This window comes from Lygodium microphyllum, chromosome 5 (genome assembly GCF_053477565.2).
Source record: "Lygodium microphyllum isolate KBCC chromosome 5, Lygodium_microphyllum_v1.1.10, whole genome shotgun sequence".
In the NCBI taxonomy this organism is placed as follows: Eukaryota; Viridiplantae; Streptophyta; class Polypodiopsida; order Schizaeales; family Lygodiaceae; genus Lygodium; species Lygodium microphyllum.
The window spans coordinates 120,872,529-120,879,735 of record NC_141139.1 but is presented as its reverse complement, the minus strand read 5'-3'; positions in this window follow the sequence as shown (position 1 = coordinate 120,879,735).

Sequence of the window (7,207 nt, the reverse complement as noted above, 5' to 3'; positions counted from 1 at the left end):
TCAGAGAAGGAGACAAATGGAAGACTGCCTTCTGCACAAGCTATGGTCACTTAGAGTATGTTGTTATGCCATTTAGTCTCACCAATGCTCCTACACTATTTCAACATATGATGAATGATATCTTCCGAGAGCATCTAGATTATTTTGTAGTTATATACTTGGATGATATCTTGATATTCTAAAAAGATCCAAAGGAGCATTAGCACGATGTAAAATTAGTTTTGGAAAAAATCAGAGAAAGAAGACTATATGCAAAACTTGAGAAGTGTTTTTTCCATTGGATAGAAGTGGAATTATTGGGGTATAATATCTCCCAGAAGAGGAATATTCATGGACCCCAAGAAGATCGAGACTATTCTTTATTTGCAGACACCCACATGTGTCTGCGATGTCCAATGTTTCTTGGCTTTGCTAACTTCTATAGGATATTTATCAAGGATTACTCAAAGATAGTCATGCCACTCATCAGATTCACATGAAACTCAAAGTTCTCATGGACCCCAAAAGCCAAGAAGGCATTCCAGACCCTGGAGAAAACTTTCACCATTTCCCCACCACCTAGATCCTATCAAGCCCTTTCTCTTAGAGACAAATGCATTAGACTATGCCTTAGGAGCCATCTTGTCCCAACATGGAGATGATGGTCATATGCATCCATGGAAATTCCACTCAAGGAAGTTCTCCCCTCCAGAGATAAAATATGAGATCCATGACAAAGAACTCCTTGCCATTGTAGATGCCTTTGATGCTTGGTGTCATCACCTAGAGGGTGCAATGCATAAAGTTATCATCTATACAGATCACAAAAGTCTAGAATACTTTATGACAACTTGCATCCTCAATCGAAGACAATCCTGTTTGTCACATCACCTACTATCGCCCACGATGCCAACAATGCCAATAAGATGCTTTATCAAGAAGATCCTATGTGGCACCTAACAAGTGAGAAGAAGATTTTGATCAACAACGAACAATACTACTCAAGAAAGGCTAGCAACCATCTCCGGTTGGCACCAAGATGACCCTACCTTGATCTAGTTAATCCATGAAGTCCTACCGCATGATGATTTGACCAACAATGTCAAGAGAAGAAATAAAGAGGGGAAAGGAAATGAAGTTTGTGAGTTTTAGGAAACTAATGGATTCTTATACTATAAGGATCTACTTTACATCCCTCCAAGAAAACCGAGACTCTAGGTACTCCAACAATACCATGACATCCCAAAAATAGGACACATTGGAGTTAATAAGACTTAGAGCTTATTTCAAGAGATTTTTGGTGGCCCCAGATATGGAAAGAAGTTAAGAAATATATAAAATCATGTAACACTAGCAATAGGGCCAAGGTATCTCGTCACAAACCACATGGCCTCCTGCAATCCTTGCCCATTCCAACATGACCCTAGTCTTCTCTGTCCATGGATTTCATTAAAAATCTTTCCAAATTAGACAAATATGATTGTATTCTTGTTATGGTTCATCAAAATGACACATTTCATTCCTACCACCAAGACCATCACAGGTGTAGCTACTGGTAGACTCTTCCTCACATACATTTTCAGATTACATGGACTCCTAGACGACATCATTAGTAATTGGGGTCCCCGATTCATATCTGGTTTTTAGAAGAGCCTTTGCAACCTCCTTGGAGTCCAAGTTAAGTTATCCACGGCCAAAATCATCCATAAATTGATGGTCAAACAGAATGAGTAAATCAAGTCTTGGAACAATATCTCTACTGCACCATCAACTACCATCAGAATGATTGGTTTGAGCTCTTGCCCTTTGCAGAATTTACTTATAATAATAATATCCATGCATCTACCAAGCAAACTCCTTTCTTTGCAAACTATGATCAGCATCCAAGGATGGATGTACATCTCTCCAATCAAGTAAAGAACCTTGCCACCTGAGATAAAGCTCAACACCTAGCAGATATACACCAAGAACTCAAGCAACAAATCCAAAAGGCTTAGAATCAGTATAAGCACTATGTGGACCGGTATCATCTCCAATATCCAGTATACAAATTTGGTGATAAAGTATGGTTAGTCAGGCATAACCTCGAGTTAACAAGGCCCTCCACCAAGCTAGACCACCAGAGATTTGGGCCCTTCACTACTGTAGCCTAGATCAACCTAGTTGCTTACCGACTCCAACTCCCTACCACCATGAAGATCCAGCCAATCTTCCAATGCTTCCATGCTGGAGCCATACCATAGCTCACGAGTGAGGGGGGAGAGATCTAATCCCCCACCACATGTCTAGATTGAAGATCATGAAGAATTTGAGGTTGAGCATGTCTTAGACTCGAGGATCTCCTAAGGTTGATTGGAATACCTTGTTCACTGGAAAGGATATGAAATCAATGATTGCACTTGGAAACCTACAGAATATCTCCAAATAGCACCTCTCAAAGTTAAAGAATTTCACAAGAGGAATCCAACAAAAATTGGACCAAACCACCAGGCTGCTCCTCGTGGAACTCATTGCTAGAGGAGGGGGTGATGTCAGAACATGCCATGATCAAGTGTACGGATTAATTCTTGCTCATGCCATAGGAATCCACACCCCATGTGAACCCATCCTTAACAAAACATGCTTGAGCCAACCATGCAAACCCACCCTTGCGTCATCATAGAACCTTCTAGAAGTTATACCATGTCATCGCTTGCATCATCGATGATGTCATCATAGAACCTTCTAAAACATATCTCATGTCATTGCCTACATCATCGATGATGTCATCAAGCAACATTCTAGAAGATCTTTAGCCGCCCTCCAACACCTATAAAAGGAAGGGCTCGCCATAGAGATCCTTAGTCTTACCGATGCCAGTCTTGGGAGCTCAAGGAGTCAAGACCTCCAAGTAAGTAATTTTGAGTTTCAGTTCTAGTTCTTATCTAGCCATGGTATCTAGTCATGCCTTGTCTTCCATTATACTCCTATTTTAAACTTCACCTTATAATCTCATAGTACGAGATCTTGTATCTTATTCATCCCCATCGAGGGAGATCTTGTAATTCTGATATCTTATATTCATACCTACAGTCCCGAGTTGTATGATCCCTCATATCCTATCAAGTCATGTTGTCCATACCTATGGCCTTGGGTTATCGGATTTTTAGTATCTTGTTAAGCTATCATTGTACCTTGTGCCCCTATGTGGGATTATCTTGAAATCATAATTCTTGTAACAAATCTTGCATCTAGTCTAGTCCCTTGAGCACAGTATAGTGCTCCCATAACACAGAAATGCACTTAACTCCCTCATTTCACACTAAATATTGTGAGACAAATAAGAAGAAAATAGGAGCACTAGAGTGAATTGAAAAGGGACAAAGTGTGTTTCAGTAATATTTTACCTTAAGTTTGGTATTGCAAATTGGTAGTCAACTAATGATCATGTCTAAGAAAAGAAGAGCTCTATAAACTTCAATGGATAATCCGATATCTGTAGCCCCCACATATTTAAGGGTGCTTGTGATTGTCTAGAGTGTCAAACTTTCTACACCTCCCCTACATCCCTCATGTGATAAACTCCTTTTTTTTGGAGGGGAGGGGTAGCAGGTTGGGACAAGGAAGCATGATCCTTGATCTTAGTACCTATGCTTTTCATGTTACCCAAAACATGCAAATTCTTGACCACTATGCTTCACTTCAATGTAATAGAGTAGTTTCACCCCTTGATTGCAACCTCGATTGTGAGTCAGAATTCCGCACAGGACAAAACTACTAATGGTTCAATGAAATGGGATGCCAACTCTAGAACAACGTGCATAATTGACTTGAAAACTATCATGTCATACTCAACATAACAAATACGCCAACTCAATTGCATGCCAACTTAATAGTTTGAAGTTTTAATGAAATGGAAAAAGAAAAAGCTCAAAATGAAAATAGTTTGAATGAATTCCTCAAAGAACTAATGTCAAATTGATGCTATTTGCATGTGTCTATGCCCAAGCCGATGCCCCCAACACCCTCAACCACCAACTACCATGTACCAAGCAACCTCAACAAAGATCACCACTCCTCCAAGGAAAGCACTTTGACGTTCCAAGTATTCCCTGTATTTGGTGCATGCTACCCCTTGATGGTGAGTTAATGTTGAACACAAATGGTAAAGTGGAAATGTAGCAAAGCACAAACAATGAAAGGATACAAGTCAAGCTAAGTGTAATGTACCAAGAGTACTTTGGAAGGATTAACTATCTTATAGTTTGACTTTTAATGTATGAGCATACATGAATTTTGACTCTTCCATCCCTTAAGGGTCATAGTGAGGAGGACAATATGGAGAGTGATCACAAGGATGAGGCTTATGTGTGCACCTTTTGATTAGTATGACTTGTCTTTTTGAATGCTTATTTTGCCCATACAATATTTGTTAGTTTTTTATGTTGATAAAATATACATGATGATGGTTTGATATGTACATGATTTTTCTTGTTTGCATTATTTTTATTAGTATGTGAATGCATTGTATCATCCATGTATGCATTGGCATGCTTGCAATTTTTGCAACGATTAGTTTTGCTTACAACTCTACATAAGGTTTATAGCACTTTGGAAATATCCCTATAGTGCATTGCTCTTCTATGATGAGATAGTTGTGATCATGATGAGTATAGATATATGCTACAACAGAGTCTAACATGCATCTAGAACTCGGGAAAGTTACTATGTGTATATCCTCTACATCACGTGTGTTCAAGGCGCCTATTTATAGATATCATTATTTGTGAATTTTTTCTGAATAAAATGTAATCATTTTCTATTCAATTTATAAATGTGACGTGCTGCACACATATACTCATGAGTAACTTACCCGAGATCTAGACGTAAACACAAGCTACGCCAAAAGTATGAGAGCAAGGATGCTTCTTTTCATTAGTGTGCTAGACTTGTAGAAAGGCATCTCATGTCAAGTTACATTGTGAAATAATGTTGATATGTGATAGGCTTTATAACAACAATATTTTAGAATTCCACCTTGTCTTTATCTTTGTGTCGTTCTTATATTGCTAGATTTCATCATCATTTTGTCTATCCATGGATTAAAACAAAAAGCATTAGCTTAGTCTTGCATGCTTGATTCAAACATAAACTCTAGGAAAATAGATATCAAACCAATACATTTTGTGTTTTTAATGACCAAATTATTAGTTCTAGGGGTAATGATATCAGTGGAGCCCCTTTAGTATGCAGAACTAATATTTTAGTGTCATTGATGTACTAACTTATTTATGTACTTATTGTAAAAATTACACAACACAGTGGACTAAATCTGAGCAAGGAGTAGAGGATACACAACAAATATGAGAAGAACAATAACTTCTTTAATTTCGAACAAATTGATATAAAGATGGCTTTGTCCACTCGTGTGGTTCCATTGTGAAGCTTAGATGGTGATCTTGACAGATGATAGGTGAGGAGCTTAAGGCTAGCTAGAAGAACTCTACCTAGATGAAAGATATATCAAGACCTTGTCTAACATAAAAGTTAGGATCCCAACCAATGTCTAGGCTCACACATGGCTTCTCCTTATAATAGGGACCTTACAACTTAGAGTACTATGGATAATTAGTGACACCCTATGAGACTAGGGCATTGAGTATCCATAATTGATCTTGGCCATGAGGTGAGGTTTACCAAGAGAGGTGAAAAAATTCTTGATAGTGCTAGTAAAGTTGTTGGCAAAGGAGAAAGAAGAGACAACTTGTATGCTAAGTGCTCTTATAGCCACCTTTGGTGTGGATACAAGTAGTCTTTGGTATGAAAGATTTGGTCACATTGGATTTGCAGCATTAAAGGAGATGCATAACAAGGTATGGTTGCTCACTTATCTACAATAACTAAATTGAAGGAAGCATGTGAAGCTTGCATGATGGGCAATCAACAAAGAAAGGAATTTTCACAAGAAAGTAAGAATAGAGCGAAGGCTCCTCTAGAGTTGGTGTAGGAAGATGTGGGTGTACTTCCTTTGTGATGAGGCTAAAGCTTTTACTAAGTTTAAAGAATGGCTAAAACTTGTGGAAAATGAAGGTAAAGTGTGAAGAAATTTAGAATAGATGAGATGGTGAGTTCAACTCAAAGGAGTTTGAAGTCTATTGCAAAAGCAAAGGGATTAAGTGTAAATTAAATATGCATCATACACCTGAGTAAATGCTGATTTTGCACCATTGTGGAAATGGCAAGGTACATACTTAAGAGTAAGGGATTGTTTAAGTAGTTTTGGGAGAAAGCTATTAATACTACAGTCTACATTCTCAATTGGAGTTACACAAAGGCTCTCAGGGGAAAAACTCCTCATGAAACCTATATTGGCAACAAACCATCTGTCTCACACTTTACAACTTCCAGACATGAATGTTATATACATGTTCTAAAGGATAAGGAGAACAAGTTAAAATAAAAAAATATCAAAGATATCTTCTTGGGTTATAGTGAGGAAAGAAAACGGATTACAAATTGTATGACCAAGAGGTAAAGAAGACATAGTGAGCTATGATGTGGTATTCAAGGAGTAACCACATACAATGGAGGAGGAGAATACAAGTTCTTCCACTTTATTACCAAGTGAAGAAGTAGTCCACTTTGGACTTGTCCCAAGAGTTTTCCCTACCCTCAAGAAGGAGGAAGAATTGTGTTTGAATGATGAGGAGAAAGTTCACAAACTTGTAATCATGCCATTGGAAAAGCCATTTCCATTGGGTGAAATAGCTCTATGATTGCAGGGATTCTATGCCTACAACTATTGAGTCAAAGGTAGATGGAACGAGGAGGTCTCAAAGAACAGAGGAGCAAAGGAAGACTTCTACTCACATAGTCAATATGGCCTTGGCTAAGATTATGAGAGAAGTAAAGGAGCCAATAGACTTGAAAGAAGCACTTGTAAATCCATCATGGAAAGCAACTATGCAACTTGGGTCTAACAATGTAATTAAGAATGACACTTGGAAGCTAGTGGATCAACTAGAAAATAGGAAGATTTTAGGCAGCAAGTGGGTCCAAAAGGTAAAGTATAAGCCTAATGAACACTTAGAAAAGTACAAAGCCAAATTTGTTGGAGAAGCTAGTGGATCAACTAGAAAAGAGGAAGATTATGGGCACCAAGTGGGTCCGGAAGGTAAAGTATACGGCTAATGACCACTTAAAAAAGTACAAAGCCAAATTTGTTGCATAAGGATTTTCACAAAAAGTG